Raw genomic sequence first — 16,947 nt, 5'->3', positions numbered from 1 at the left:
TGCTTGCATGCGTTACGGTTGTGTTTAGCACCGTTGGGTTCAAGGTCTCACCTTGTATGAATTTGATTGGTTTGATGCGTCCTTCGCATTTTGTAGTGTCGTATGTGCGTCGTTGTGCTGGAGTGGATGGGTGATCTTGAGTGGTTAGCAACGCTGTTTTGTGCAGTTGCTTTGGTTGGTCATGTGTGGTATGGTTTTCTGGTCTGTCGGTATCAGGATTTGGGGTTATCATGTCTATTCTCAGTAGTTCGTCTTCGAGTTCGTCTATCCTGTTCATAAGGGTCGTCTGGAATGTCATCCAGTACATTATTTGTCTTTTGATTAATTTGGCGGCTTCTGGTGACATTTGTCCTGTGAGTGTTAGGTCGTCTATGTATTCAGTGATTGCATGATGGCTGTCCTCCAGGTTTGTATTGTGTATCAAGCCTGGAATGTGACCATTGTTGGGGTAGTCGTCAGGTAATAGTTTTTGCCTCTTACGCCAGAGTATTGCACGTAGATGGTTTCTGTGCCTGGTGGATGGTGACTTGTATGATCTTATTTTTTCAGGCGTTGATTTATGGAGCATGTTGTTTGACTCAGGGGGGTATTCAGTTGCCATAGTCAGTACTGTCAATTAGTCTATCAAGCAGCTGTTTGTAGGTCTGGCAGACGCCACCCCTGCTCTTATTGCAAATTCGGTTTCTGTTCCTGCACGGGATGCAATCTATGGGCTCTGATGCTCGACAGTCCGCGCGTTTGTGGCCCTTTTTGCCACACCTTGAACAGGTCGTACCTGTGTCTGCGCAGGCTTTGGTTGTATGGCCAAGGTCACAACAGTTGTAACACTGGCTCACTGACGTAAAGTCTTTGACAAATAGGGATTGGAAGTCTATGTACACCCTTCCTCTTTTGGTGAGGTACCAATAAATTCTTGGTGTGACTTCCAACACTTGGTGGCTGTATCCCTTTCCTTTGGGCCCTGTGCGGAATCTGATTTTCACGTCTTTGTCGAATTCGTCTTTTGTGAAATCGTCACTGAGATTTTGGTCGTATAAACACTCAAGAAATTCTCTGTCCGAGATAGTGTCTGTCACTCGATAGACTATCACCAAAGGTTGCCGCTTTCTGGGCCCCTCACACGCGATATTCTCAATATCTTTCGTCTTTTCTATTATTTTCCTACAGTCCTCCTGTGTTGCTGATTCGACAATCACAGCTGTCTTATTGACTTAATGTGTAGGTTGTCTTGTCTTGGGTTGATGTTTTTGTCAACGTTTGTTTTATTGTTTTCGTGTCTTGGTTGTTGGTAGACTTTATGAAGAGAGTGGTTGCCTGCTTGGCTTTTGCCACCTCAATGCGTTTATGTTCTTTGGGTGCGGTGGAGAGTGTCGCAGCGTATGTTAGTGTCTTGGCCTGTTGCTGTGCCTGTTCAGTAACCTAATTTGGTCCCTGAGCTCTTGGTTTATTTCAGCGAGTTTTGTATTGTCTTCCTCGAGTTTGTTGACCTGTTCTGTGAGAGACTCAATTCTAAGGTCCTTAACTGGGTCAGCTGAGTGCTGAAGTTCGCGCAGTAGATCTTTGTTCTGCTCTTGCAGCAGCTCGACCTTTGCTTCTGCTGACGTGAGTTGGAAAGCCAAAGGGAATATTTTATTCCTTATCGTATTCAGTACGCTACTCGATACGTGTTTCGCCTTTAATTCCGCCCCAATGTCATTTAATAGCTCGTCAATTGCAGCGATCTTCTGGCTCGGTGACATGACGGCATATTCGTGGGCACCAGACGCCATGCCTATAGGCGATACTTTGCAACTGGTGCTGCTCTGCGCTCTACTATGCGTCCCTTTCGTGGACTTGGGTGTGGTGTTAGCACCACTTAGTTGGCGTGCTCGATCCAGGATTGCGAATCTGTGTTATAGTTCTTAAAGAGTGACCTTTATTTGGTGTGTATTGCGTGTGGGGCACCACATTGTGACACGTAAGTCCCAAAAGCGATACGTCACAGAACGAGGCCGAATGTGGGCTGGGTGGCTTCGCCGGCGATGTCCGATCGACACCGAGCGCCGCGGTCAGCTCCGCACGTCAGCCGGCCACATGGTTCGCGGGACCAGGTGGGGACTGTGAGCTCGCGTAAGCTGCTGACTCCCGCGGTTGGGCGCGGAAACACGAGTCGTGCTTAGCAACACCGGTTCGCTGTGGCCAGCGCAGTTTGGCCTACTCGCGAAACTCACGCGTAGTGCGTGTCAGCTGGCGCACTGCGACCTACTCTCGGGACTTTGCGTTCCGTCGCTCGGCGTATCGCTTTACGTTACTCGTAATCAATTTTCTTCACTATCGACAGTTTATGACTTTTACCTATAATATGTCTATAATTCAGAATTATGATCGTTTCCCTTCACTGTACGGGTATTGTTCACACTGGTTTTCTTCATATTAAGCTAGTCTTTTCTGCGAGATTTGCTACCATATGTTAGTCTTCGTTTTTAGTCTAAGTCCGTTATTATCAGTTTTTTTATTCGGGACACTTTTGGAAGCTACCCTTCACTGTTCTAACATGTTATCGTGAGTTTGGTGGATATTTAACGTCTAATTACGGAGAAAAATCCTACCATACGTTACTTTGATGCTCTGGATACCGACGTTTTAAATTTCCTTATACTGCGCTCTTACCCTGTATTTGTGCCCTGAAAATGACGGGATACGCTCCTATTGAAGTATCGGCGGTTATCGAAGATACCATCCGTTGTTTGTGAAGTGGACTGACAACGCAGCCAGTCCACAGTGACGGGTAGCCGAAAGAAAGGCACGCGTACACACACACGCCGACGGGCGTCAAGTACTGGAACAGGCTACGTAATTAATGCTATGAAGAAAAGTACGTAGCTGGATTAATACTTATCTTTAATCAATCATTGTGGTACATCGCTCTTGACTATACACAGGAGACTTTAATTACAATCACTGTAAGGCTAATGGCGCCTTGCTAGTTCGTAGCCATTAACTTAGCTGAAGGCTATTCTGTCTCTCGGCTAATGAGAGTGAAAGGCTTCGTACATCTAGTCGCTAGCAATGTCCTCGTACAACTGGGACGAGTGCTTGTTCGTATCACGAGACCTGCCTTGTGGTGGCGCTAGGTCTGCGATCACACAGTGGCGACACGCGGGTCCGACATGAACTAAATGGACCGCGGCCGATTTAATCTACCACCTAGCAAGTGTGGTGTCTGGCGGTGACACCACAGTTTGTATAATCTATATGCCGTGAGAAAGTCAAGTTTCACAAAGTGAACTTTAAAAGACAAGGTTAGAAAACGTTACGACGTGGCTCGTCAGAATGCCGGGGACATTCTTTCTGAATCAAGCACTAGTAACAGTATACTTAGTTTATCAGCAATTAAGTGTGCCTAGGGCGTTTGCGGTATTGCCACTGTATCTGACATCTGCATCTGAAAATTATCTTCCACAAGCGGTCATAGAACCTGATATGTTTCCCGCGACGCCACAAAAAATTCTCAGGTACCGATAACTGAACAAGTTTATTTATCCAAGATTAATAGCACATCTCCTCCGACATGGATTGAAACAAAACACAAAATAAATCTCTTCTTGAAATAGATCAGTAATATTTCTGGTGCCCGAATGTAAATGTCAAAGTCCCATACGACACCAACTGTTATAGTACAAGCAGAACGAAGTTGAAGTCCCATAGAGAGCAAGATTGTTTAAGACCAGCATGCAGCCATTTTAAAGTTAAACTGGACTAAATTTACAAGTCCACAAGACTGCCACGACGAGAGAGTCCCCGTCTTCTTCGGCGAAGAAGTCGCCAACGCTATAAGTCAACAGCTGACAGCTCCCGAGGTCGCGAAGTTCGAGGTGAACGACAGCGACGTCTTGGATGTGCTTCTCAAGTGACAATCGTGTCAGAGGAATCATTGCAGCATCAGCGCCTGGGCTAGGAGAAGTTACTCGCAGTGATCTGGTCTAGGCTGACCACTGCCCTAAATACCACTGAGCACTACGATACAGCCGGGCCTGCTTTTGACACGTGTCTTGCGGAAGTGAACACGTCCGTGCAGACCGAGGACAGGGTCGCCTCCTCGAGGACGGTCGGAGCATGGCCCTGTGTCGTTCAGAAAATTGTCCCTGTGTGTTAGGCATCTACGAAGCACTTCTGTGATGTTGGTTGCAGACATCGCAGGCGTTAAGCCTCAGTACAGCAGGTTAGTCCTCAGTACAGCAGAACCAATGCTAGACACAGATATGCTAGAAGTCTTTTTGCATGGAATAAATCTCCAAATAATCTATCAGTGCGCCAAAATCGCAGCCAAACACAAATATCAATTTTGTGGGAAAATCACGCTTATTATTCAGAATAAGTATGCAGGGGTAATAGCAATTTTTTTCGCTGATAAAAAACGTTAGGAAGCTCAACGAAATTTGTGCGGAATACAGAGTCAAAATATATTATTTAAGGTATTAGGAAAGATGCGAAGATTTCTAGAACTATTGGTTGCGGAAGCACGTGACGTTGTGTATAGGAATTCTGGAACGGTACCGTGGCTCAGGGTAATAGCCCGGATGAAGGGAGTGCATGTTTTCATATTACAGGTAATATACAGTGTTGTGCAAAACTTAAGGACAAAAGTAACTTTCGCATGTTGTGTCACTGACAAGCAATACAGCTCGATAAAACATGAACCACATATAGATATAACTGCTACAATATAGCACAGAAAGTGACTAAAAGAAATACGCAGTGAGACAAACAGAAATGACACTTTTATTCAAAGACAATAAATACATTGAAATCTCCATGAATACAAACGGCGGGAAATGTTTCTTAATAGGGTGTGTCATCACCCTGTATGGCATTTTACGCTCTGCAACGTGATCCCACGCTGGGCACGATGTTGGTAAAAAGTTTTTGTGGCAGGCCGTTCCATTCCTATACTAGTGTGGTTGACAACTGTTGGATGGTTATTGGTGTATGTGGACGCCTATCAATTGAAGACATAAAGTCTGAAAATGAGTCCATGATCATATTTTGGCACTTTATTTTATAGATCAGCCAACGGCCTTGCCGCAGTGGTAACACCGGTTCCCGTCAGATCACCGAAGCTAAGCGCTGTCGGGCTGAGCTAGCACTTGGATGGGTTACCATCCGGTCTGCCGAGCGCTGTTCGCAAACGGGGTGCACTCAGCCCATGAGGCAAAACTGAGGAGCTACTTGATTGAGAAGTGGCGACTCCCGAAACGAAAACTGACACACGGCCGAGAGAGCGGTGAGCTGACCACATGCCCCTCCATACCCGCATCCAGTGACGCCTGTGGGCTGAGGATGACACGGCGGCCGGTTGGTACCGATGGGCCTTCATGGCCTGTTCGGACGGTGTTTAGTTTTTCATTGTACAGGTCTGTCTTTATCATGCCAACTAAGCGCTTACTATGTAACTACATGCTTAGATTGCCGGCCAGGGTGGCCGAGCGGATCTGGGCGCTACAGTCTGGAACCGCGCGACCGCTACGGTCGCAGGTTCGAATCCTGCTTTGGGCATGGATGTGTGTGATGTCCTTAGGTTAGTTAGGTTTAAGTAGTTCTAAGTTCTAGGGGACTGATGACCTCAGAAGTTAAGTCCCATAGTGCTCAGAGCCATTTGAACCATGCTTAGATTGACTTTGATACTACATTAGAATATTTTATGACCGGTAATAGTCAAGTGTAAAAGTTTGTGTGATCAAGACGGACCTGTAAAATAAAGCATGTGGACGTTCTGCAATACAACCTCTCAATGCATTCCACATGTGCTCTATAGTCTTTAAGTTTGCGAACGGGCAGACCAGTAAACTCCCAGAATATCCGCCGTGCAAAGAGGTCGTCCAGCAGTGCAGTTTGATGGGGTCGTGTATTGTCATCCATAAAAATGAAATCAGGCCCGAACTCACTCCTGAAAAGAGTACAGTGTCACAACAACACTGGCCTGTAACTGTACCGTGTACAATGATTTGGAGATCAGTATACCTATAAAACATTATGTCTCTCCACGCCATAACATCTGAACCACCAAAACGATCTTTTTCGACAATATTGGATGTACCCCCGCATGGCGAGACGTGGGACCACGAAATGCATCAAGTAATATTGTCGAATATCACCGTTTTAATGGTCCAGGTGCTATGTGTGGAAAGGCATAATGGTATATGGGCGCAACCACTTCCAGAAATTGGAAATTGGATTTTGTGGTAAATTCGTATGGGACGAAACTGCTGAGGTCATCGGTCCCTAGACTTACACGCTACTTAATCTAACTTTAACTTACGCTAAGGACAACACACTCACCCATGCCCGAGGGAGGACTCGAACTTCCGACGGGGGGAGCCGTGCGAACCGTGGCAAGGGGCCTAAGACCACGCGCCTGCCCCGCGCGATCCACTTCTAGAGCTTGGAAAACAGAACACTCACCGGTTAACGTTACTGACACTGTCCCCCTTCCCCATGTGCCTCTTTTCAGGAGTGCATTCGGCGATGACTTCGTTTTTATGGGTGACTCTGCGCTACTGCATCGAAACTGTGCAGGTGTAAGAGCTCTTGGAATAAGACGATATTCGAAGAATGGTCTGGACCTTTACCCTCTTTTTAGTCCCTTCGAGCACACATGAGATGTGTTGGGGATGCGAGCTGCAGCACGTCCACATTTTCCAACGGCTGTCCAGCCATTGTCAACTGTGCTGGAGGATGAATGGAACGCCTCACCATAATAAATCCTTAACAACTTTGTGGCCATCATGGGGGCTCGTTTCAGAGCATGTACTGTCCTCGGTGGCCATCACATCCCCTATCAACAACCATGTGCCGATTTTTGTAGTGTGCAGGTGAGTATCACGAATTGTGATGAGTTCAGTCTAATTATTGTCTCTGAAGGAAAGTGTCATTTATGTTCGTCTCATTGGGAATTTCTTTCTGTTACCTCCTGTACTGCATTGTAGTAGTTCATCCTATGTATGATCCAAGTTTCATCGAGCTGTATCAGCAGTGACGCATCTTGCGAAGGTTGCTTTCGTCCGGAAGATATGCACACCAATGTAGCAGTTGCAGGAAGCAAAATTTCATTCTCATCGAATCTCGTGGGTTGTAATTAGTGTGTTAACTTTTACGTACCACATATTTTCTAAGTTGTAGAAGCGAGAAGCAAGAGGTGGTACCGATGTATTTGTGCCCTCACGGGCTACAAGTAATATGGCGTAATCGCAACTAGGGTCATCTGGAACTGAGAGGGAGTTGAAGAGATAAATTCAGGCTTTTCTTATGTTGTCAGAGAAGGATGGTCTCCTTACTGTAGTGAATAGCGGGATTGTAGGCAGTGCACTGGTGGAAGGCTTACGAGGATTGAGAGGAGTTCATGCACAGTATAAAGTCCACAGTACGAAGTTCAGTTGAAGAGGAATGGACGTCATTAAGAAGGGCAGTTACAGGAGTTTGCCAGATAAACGTAAGTACAACGAAGGCAATGACGAAGAAACCTTCAGCAACAAAGGAAATGCTTCAAAAGATTGACGAAAGAAGGAAGTATAAACATGTTCCGGAATGACAGGAATACCTCAATGTAAGCTACTCAGGAATGAAATAAATTAGAAATGCAGGGAAGATAAGGCGAAATGGCTCGTAAAAACATATGAAGAAGTCAAGAAAGAAATGGTCGTCGGAAAAATTAATTCAAATATAGAAGAGTTAAAACAACTTCTTTCGGTTAAATTAAAATCAAGAGTGAATCATTAAGATTGCAATGGCGATTCTACTGTTAAACGTAGAGGAGACAGCAGGTATGTGGGAGGTGTACGCTGAAGGCCTCTATCAGAGGGGAGGACTTGCCCGGCGGTGTGATTAAGTAAGGCGCAATACGTATACAACTTTCCTTCAGAATTTCTGAAATGATTGGGAAAAGTATAACTAAGTGACTATTTAAGTTGGTGTGTAGAATGTGTGAGACTGGAGACATACTATCAGACTTTGTGGAAAATATTATCCACACAATCCTGAAAATAATAAGCGCTATCGTTATGTAATCGCTTTGTCAAAATTGCAATGTATTATAATCAAACTCAAATAAATTAATAAATCCAGCCAACTTAAATTAAGCCCAAGCTAGAAATGAGAGTGAAAGTATGTTTAGAGATACTCTCAGTGTTTGCTATAGCTAATTACATGCATTTCCACATTAAATTCTTCTCCTGGAGGTCTGTTTAAATGTAACTGGGAATCGTACTGAGTGCAAGTTGAACATAGGCCAGCCAAGCAGGGGACAGAGTCATTCCCTGCCGCTACGTCAGGAAGCGAGCAGCTAGGCGGAAAGTTTGCGCCAGTGTACTGCATGTGTGCTAAGCTCCGCCAAAGAGGTGCCATCTGTTTCGTGTATTAAATGACAGGAGGCCATTGTACCGTGTTTTTAACGTGGGCAGTCCACCGGCACCAAGGGACATGCCGAGAACATACAATGAGGAAGCGGAGTGTTGCAGGGACCCGCTCTCTGCAGTAAGCCCGTATCCTGGGAAATGCCAGAGCTGAAGGAGAGATATGATATTTGAAGTGGAGTGAGATGGAGGGCCATCTGGCCTTTTTCTTATTTAAGAACACAGGACCCGCAGTCGTCAGGGTGGCGCAAATTTAACTGCCTTGTTTTCAACTCTGATAAGAAACAGTAAGAGCAGTAGCTGCTCTTATTGTTTCTTATTGATAATACAAATAAAATCTAGAGTCGGAGAACTGAAATCACTGTATGTATGTGGTGCAGGCCTGGTAGGCTCAGACACGAAACAGAAGGCGGGAGTGATAAGCTGCTTGTTTCTGAACTCCAGCACCAAAAACCCACATGACTGGTTGATTATGTTAAAACTATGGAAAAGAGATTGTAGCATACTAAAATGGACTTGGTTGTTTGGCACTCAGAAGAATTACTGACATTGGTGCTCAAATTCATGCACAAAGCACACACGCGAAAGGACAGAGTAAAAATTCTAATTCTTGCTGGAAACGCTCTTTGGAACTTACGTCCACCATTGAAACGTCACAGGATGCTTCAGCCGAGAGAGTGACTTCGATTCCGGGCGTTGAGGGACAGCAGCCGTTCGGTGCAAACCAGTTGACTCTGAACTTCTGCCACAAGTAACGGGCACATGCAACGTTAAGTACAGTGAGCAACTGCAGTGTTCACAAACCAAATGAAACGTTGAACTCATAGTTTTCAGACAGATGTTGTGGTCTTTGCGTTTTTAATTCGAGAACGTTAATTAAAGGAAACAAAAAAAAATGGAGTAGTAATTAAAATCCAAGAAGAAGAAATAAAAACTTTAAGGTTTGCCGATGACATTGTAATTCTGTCAGAGACAGTGAAGGACCTGGAAGCGCAGTTGAACGGAATGGACAGTGTCTTGAAAGGGGGATATAAGATTAACATCAACAAATGCAAAACGAGGATAATGCTGAGGGAATTAGATTAGGAAATGAGACACTTACAGTAGTAGATGAGTTTTGCTATTTGGGAAGCAAAATAAATGATGATGGTCAAAGTAGGAAGGATATAAAATGTAGACTAGAAATTTGTTAATATCGAGTATAGATTTAAGCGTCAGGAAGTGTTTTCTGAAAGTATTCGTGTGGAGTGAAGCCATGTATAGAAGTGAAACATGGACGATAAATAGTTTAGACAAGAAGAGAATAGAAGCTTTCGAAATGTGGTGCTACAGAAGAATGCTGAAGTTTAAATGGGTATATCATGTAACTAATGAGGAGCTACTGAATAGCATTGGGGAGAAGAGGAATTTGTGGCACAACTTGACTAGAAGAAGGGATCGGTTGGTAGGACATGTTCTGAGGCATCAAGGGCTCACCAGTGTAGTACTGGATGGCGGTGTGGAGGGTAAAAACTGGAGAGGAAGACCTAGAGATGAAGACATTAAGCAGACTCAGAAGGATGTAGTTGCAGGAGTTACTTGGAGATGAAGAAGATTGCACAGGATAGAGTAACACAGAGAGCTGCAGCAAACCAGTCTTTGGACTGAAGACCACCACCACAACAACAACAATAATTAGCTATCTCTAACTCAGCATGTGCTCAGTCACCATAGTGTTTTCGTGCACAGTTCTTTCCGTAGTCCTTCCTTAACTTATTAATATCCGACAGTCAATGTGCAATTTTTTTGAACTTAATTATTCCTCCTAATGTTATGTTGGCTTCAACATATTTATTTCATCTCTTTACCTGATCTTTACCAAGGTGCTGTTACAGTAATTCCGTTGTATTTTAGTACTTAAGGAACGTAACGGTTTCATGTCTTTGTGCACTTATGTTTAACTAGAAGTCCATAGCGAACTGTTATGAATGGGGGTTTATAGTGATCATTGTTTAGTTCAGCAGTCTGATGAAACTTCCTATTTTCGTCATTTGTAAGTTTGCAACAACCATGTTTCATGTCGATGGCTCAGCCATAATCTCATATAAAAAACTGGTGACACATGACCGGCATTTCGATTCCCTGGAGACTCCTGATTAAACCTCAGAACTTTTACTTTAAGTTAAAATTTTGTCTTTTCCTCAACAGTAAGTGGAGTGCAGAAAAAATCATTATTGCAACCTTAACAATCATTAAAAGAACAAATTTAAAATATAATTAAATAGCTGGTGCATAACTAATCCATGCATTTTCTTTCAGTAAGAAGAGGAAGTTTGTATCAATCAGTTTTCCAGTTTGAAGAACGTCGTAGAACTTTTGGAGGGGTTCTCTGTGCATATTTTGTATTTTTTGGAGGGTTTTCTGTGTTATGTACGTATGTCTATCGAATTTCGTCGAGATCCTGAAGGTTGTGCGCAAGTGTTAGGAATACTGAATGTTATTTTTCTTATAGTACGCCAAATGTTACGTGTCTGTGACTGAGAAATCTAGCAAGGATGAGAGAAACTGTCTGGTAATTTAGAAGCAGTAGATAGTGGTTGAACATGAAGATTCAACAGGAAAGTATTCAGCAGTGTTATTTTAACCACCTATGAAGAGAAATCTCACAGTGTGGAGTAAATTTAGAAGAGAAACAGATTAATACGCAGAATAGCGGGGATACTTTTTAAACAGGATCCAAAGGCAAGGATAATGTGATTATATCACAGCCAATGGAAGCATCCGAAGCTGCCTGTCGTGAAAAAGTGGCAAAGAGTGTCGTCAGTCATGAACCAAATGCTCAGACTCCAGCAGCATTTGGTTTAGAAACATCTTTGATACAACATTTTGCATAGTGACGAACATTTCAAAATATTAAAAGAGAAGAATGACGAACAGTGCAAACAACTATTAAGGAAGGACGACGAAGAGACGAAAAAGGAAGATAAACAATTCAAAAAAATAGACGAAAAGATCGAGAACATAGACAAAAGAGTGAGAAATAGTATAAGGAAAATGTCAACGAATTAAGAAAGTTACATAAGAAGATCAAAGCTCAAACACAGCGGATCCAGAAAGCTGACGAATGTGTGTGTTGTTTTACATCTACATCTACATCTATACTCCGCGAGCCACCTTACGGTGTGTGGCGGAGGGTACTTATTGTACCACTATCTGATCCCCCCTTCCCTGTTCCATTCACGAATTGTGCGTGGAAAGAACGACTGCTTGTAAGTCTCCGTATTTGCTCTAATTTCTCGGATCTTTTCGTTGTGATCATTACGCGAGATATATGTGGGCGGTAGTAATATGTTGCCCATCTCTTCCCGGAATGTGCTCTCTCGTAATTTCGATAATAAACCTCTCCGTATTGCGTAACGCCTTTCTTGAAGTGTCCGCCACTGGAGCTTGTTCAGCATCTCCGTAACGCTCTCGCGCTGACTAAATGTCCCCATGACGAATCGCGCTGCTTTTCGCTGGATCATGTCTATCTCTTCTATTAATCCAACCTGGTAAGGGTCCCATACTGATGAGCAATACTCAAGAATCGGACGAACAAGCGTTTTGTAAGCTACTTCTTTCGTCGATGAGTCACATTTTCTTAGAATTCTTCCTATGAATCTCAACCTGGCGCCTGCTTTTCCCACTATTTGTTTTATGTGATCATTCCACTTCAGATCGCTCCGGATAGTAACTCCTAAGTATTTTACGGTCGTTACCGCTTCCAATGATTTACCACCTATGGCATAATCGTACTGGAATGGATTTCTGCCCCTATGTATGCGCATTATATTACATTTATCTACGTTTAGGGAAAGCTGCCAGCTGTCGCACCATGCATTAATCCTCTGCAGGTCCTCCTGGAGTACGTACGAGTCTTCTGATGTTGCTACTTTCTTGTAGACAACCGTGTCATCTGCAAATAGCCTCACGGAGCTACCGATGTTGTCAACTAAGTCATTTATGTATATTGTAAACAATAAAGGTCCTATCACGCTTCCCTGCGGTACTCCCGAAATTACCTCTACATCTGCAGATTTTGAACCGTTAAGAATGACATGTTGTGTTCTTTCTTCTAGGAAATCCTGAATCCAATCACAAACCTGGTCCGATATTCCGTAAGCTCGTATTTTTTTCACTAAACGTAAGTGCGGAACCGTATCAAATGCCTTCCTGAAGTCCAGGAATACGGCATCAATCTGCTCGCCAGTGTCTACGGCACTGTGAATTTCTTGGGCAAATAGGGCGAGCTGAGTTTCACATGATAATAAATTAGAGACAATGGCCTAAAACACTAAACAAACTGCCAAATAATTTTAAAAAAATGTTGATATTAATGCAAAGAGCACTGAAACAATTAGTACACGAAAAGGATAAGTCACAGAAGAGGTAAACATTGTTAAAGAACGTTTTAATTTTCAGAAGCATGCAACAAGGAAAGAGACGACCGAGTCGAAGTTTTGAACACAGCTAGAGAACAGTTGTCTATGCATAAAGATTCTTTGTCTGATAGGACCATTCTGACCAATTCGCGCGATCATTATTACAATTTAATGAGACACAGGCTCACATCAATCGATGGAATTGGGATGCATTCGTTGCATTGCAGAAGGAAAAAGATGTTAGCAGCAACATGGAAATTAGTGGAAAAGATAGTTGTACCAGCAGGAGTGAAGCAAAAGAATTACGAGACCTAACAGGCAGACTCTGTCGTGTTAGAGGCGTGCCCACACATTGAACATTGATCTCAACCCATAAATTCAGCTGCAACGGTAGCGGCAGTATATCAGTCACCGATGAGGATACAATCTGAACACACTTCATTTCAGTAGAAAAATCCTCGCTGTTCTCGATACTTCAAACAGTTTGCATCCAAAAATTTGGATAGGATAGTTTCATGGAGGCTATGTCCGTGTCATACACATGACACAGGCTAAATTGGATCAAGTAAAATTAGGAATTCTCGTGATGGGGACATGCGTAAATCCCAGATTGTCAGACCCGATTCAATATTTTAAAGGTTTGGTTAGCCGCGACCAGTTCCTAGACACACCATATGATTCAACAGAGCTGATTAGGATTTGTTTGATAAATTTGCCTTATCACCTACTAAGAGACCTTATTACATTAGGCTGAAATACGCAAGGTGTGAGACCATTCCAGCACTTATTTCAGGTGTTTGGGTGCGATTATGGTGCGGGAGTGAAGTAGCTGGTTTCCAACGAGAGAGGTACCAACACGACGATCAGAATTGGAGTGCAAGGCATTCACCTAAAAGAAACTGAATTCCGTGGAACTGCCAGAACCAATGTGGATAATGAGGACAAAAACATAAGCCACATTATCGAAGAAATAATGGGAGGTCCACAATCCAAAGCCTGAGAGAAATCAGCAGAACGTGGCGCAAAGAAATAATCAGAGAATTTGACATGGGGCTAAGGCTCCAACTTCAGTCTACTGGGAGACTTGTTTGAGAATCATGAAGAGCTAAAGAAACCATTTTCACGAGGAATGAAGAAATTCGACAACAAGATAGAAGATATTGTGTACCCAATTATGGATGTAAACATGGACTCAGGAAGTTAGGTGTTGGTGACAGCTAAAGAAATGTATAAAACATGAGACACAAAGACGATATGGCCAACGTCAAAATGCATGGCACGAAAATACACAGCACGGTGAATGGAAGGGCGCAGATGTGGAAGAACAAGTAATAGTGGACTGGGTGGCCAGTCACATGTGCTCAGTGCAGACTTTCTAGTGATACATAACCTAACAGTAAAAATGATATAAGCGCTCGACTTTTTAAAATATTACCAAGTTTTTTTGTAGTTGGAGGAAAGATTAGCTATGGTGCATCTGAACAATGAAGAAATTAAGCTAAGGTTTAGGGATAATGCAGAACACTCAGGAGAAGGAAAATTTGATGCACTAGGTATCGTTGTCATGAATGATGAGGAGGTAGATATACCATTTAGAAATGAAATGGAACAGATGAGAGATGTGAGCTGCGAGGACGCCTATCACAAAGCAGAAAAGAATTCTATAACAGCACGAAGATAAGATTCCGTGAACGGCACGAATCCAAATTCAATCACAGGAATAAGTGAGAAAGATAGTGAATAAGAATGTGAGGATGAAAAAGAATGGGAGGAGATGTGGACCAACGAATCTGACGACAAAGAGACGGATACTAGGAGAGAGAGGTCCTGTATTTGACATTTTTAATTTGATGGAGTTTGTCGGTGCGATATTGAATGCACCGGAGAAAGTGGAAGAAGTGAGTGAAGATAAATGTATGATAAGGGACCAAAGTGAAGACCATAATCCGACAAGAGAAGTTGATCTGTTCTACTGACTGAAACGCTAGGTGAGGAAGAATGTAACGAGGAAGGATTAAACAACGGCAATGAGTACGATGCGAAGTTAAATGTAAAAAAGTAGTATACATCGATGCTATTCGGATATGTTGATAAGTTTAGAAGTAGTGTTGTGTCATCTAGAATAATTGTGTTGCAGGCTGGGTTGCCTTAGAAGCATGTAATTTTGTACGTGAATCAAACTCGGATTTTTGAAAATCAGAAGGGTTCAATGCAAAAACTAAAATTCGTCATTCGAGATAGAGTGTTACTGAAATCAAGGAGAAGATTCAAGAAAAGTAAATATAGATATAACAAGTTCTTTTACACTGAAGAGCCAAAGAAACTGGTACACCTGCCCAATATCGTGTGGGACCCCAGCAAGCACGCAGAAGTGCCGCAACACGACGTGGCATTGACTCGACTAATGTCTGAAGTAGTGCTGGAGGGAACTGACATCACGAATCCTGAAGGGCTGTCCATAAATCCGTAAGAGTACGAGGGGATGGAGATATCTTCTGAACAGCACGTTGCAAGGCATCCCAGATATGCTCAGTAGCTGGCCAGGGTGGCCGTGCAATTCTAGGCGCTACAGTCTGGAACCGCGCGACCGCTGCGGTCGTACGTTCGAGTCCTGCCTCGGGCATTGATGTGTGTGATGTCCTTACGTTAGTTAGGTTTAAGTAGTTCTAAGTTCTAGGGAACTGATGACCTCAGAAGTTAAGTCCCATAGTGCTCAGAGCCATTTGAACCTTATGCTCAATAATGTTCATGTCTGGGCAGCTTGGTGGCCAGCGAAAGCGTTTAAGCTCAGAAGAGTGTTCCTGGAGCCACTCTGTAGCAATTCTGGATGTATGGGGTGTCGCATTGTCCTGCTGAAATTGCCCACGTCCGTCGGAATGCAAAGTAGACATGAATGAATTCAGGTAATCAGACAGGATGCTTATGTACATGTCACCTGTCAGAGTCGTATCTAGACGTATCAGGAGTCCGATTTCACTCCAACTGCACACGTCCCACACCATTAAAGAGGCCCACCAGCTTGAACAGTTCCCTGCTGACACGCAGCGTCCGTGGATTCATGACGTACACGTTCGTCCGCTCGATACAATTTGAAACGAGACTCGTCCGACCAGGCAACATGTTTCCAGTCATCAACAGTCCAATGTAGGTATTGACGGACCCAGGCGAGGCGTAAAGCTTTGTGTCGTGCAGTCATCAAGGGTACAAGATTGGGCCTTCAGCTCCGAAAGCCCACGTCGATGAATGTTTCGCAGCTGACACTTGTTGATGGCCCAGCATTGAAATCTGCAGCAATTTGCGGAAGGGTTGCACTTCTGTCACGTTGAACGATTCTCTTCAATCGTGATTGGTCCAGTTCTTGCAGGGTCTTTTTCCATCCGCCGCGATGTCGGAGATTTCATATTTTACTCGATTCCTGATATTCGCGGTACACTCACGAAATAGTTGTGCGGGAAAATCCCAACTTCATCGCTACCTCGGAGCTGCTGCATCCCATCGCTCGTGCGCCTGCTATAACACCACGTTCTAATTCACTTAGATCTTGACATTTAAGCAGCAGTAACCGATCTAACAACTGTGCCAGATACTTGTTGTCTTACATAGGCGTTGTCGATGGAGGAGCCGTATTCTGCCTGTTTACGTATTCTGTATTTGAATACGCATGCCTATACCGGTTTCTTTGGAGCTTGAGTATGTTTTGGACTGTAATGTGTGTGAAGTATTATTCATGACAATGTTATGGAAGTGGAGACTTTGCGAAGCCGCAAGTCGATGGCAGACAGTATATTACTCATATCAAGACATTTAAGGAAAAAGTAATTTGTAGGAAGATGCGAACAGTGCAGCCAGCCTCGTATGCATTAGAAGAAAGTGTAGATTTGTGATGTGGAAGTAGTCTGCTCCAAGTAAAGAGGAGTCGTAAAATCGTACTTACTATTTTTATGTATTGGATTAATGCCAGTCGTCGTCAGATATAATCAGGGAGCCTGTGTTGGAAATAGCAAAAGATGAAACACTGGACAAACATTGGATGAAGCTGAAAGAAGGATAATGTGCATATTTTAGTGAAATGATTTTAGTAAGCCAGTCAGAAGGTAGTATTGTGCCAGAAATATTGGATATTAATTGAGCCATTGCAAGTTAATGATGAGCTGTGAACC

General features: G+C 43.5%; 1 protein-coding gene and 1 pseudogene across 1 annotated transcript in view; both read left to right on the top strand.

The window, feature by feature from the left end:
• LOC126412852 (myrosinase 1-like) overlaps window positions 1–16,947 on the top strand; it is a 173,603-nt gene that overhangs the window by 68,501 nt on the left and 88,155 nt on the right. The gene's annotated exons all lie outside the window — the stretch shown is intronic.
• Window positions 5,049–5,166, top strand: LOC126413622 (5S ribosomal RNA; annotated as a pseudogene).

This window comes from Schistocerca serialis, chromosome 7 (assembly GCF_023864345.2).
Source record: "Schistocerca serialis cubense isolate TAMUIC-IGC-003099 chromosome 7, iqSchSeri2.2, whole genome shotgun sequence".
Lineage (NCBI taxonomy): Eukaryota > Metazoa > Arthropoda > Insecta > Orthoptera > Acrididae > Schistocerca > Schistocerca serialis.
Note: the sequence above shows the minus strand (reverse complement) of the source record. Positions and strands in the feature narration are given on the sequence as shown.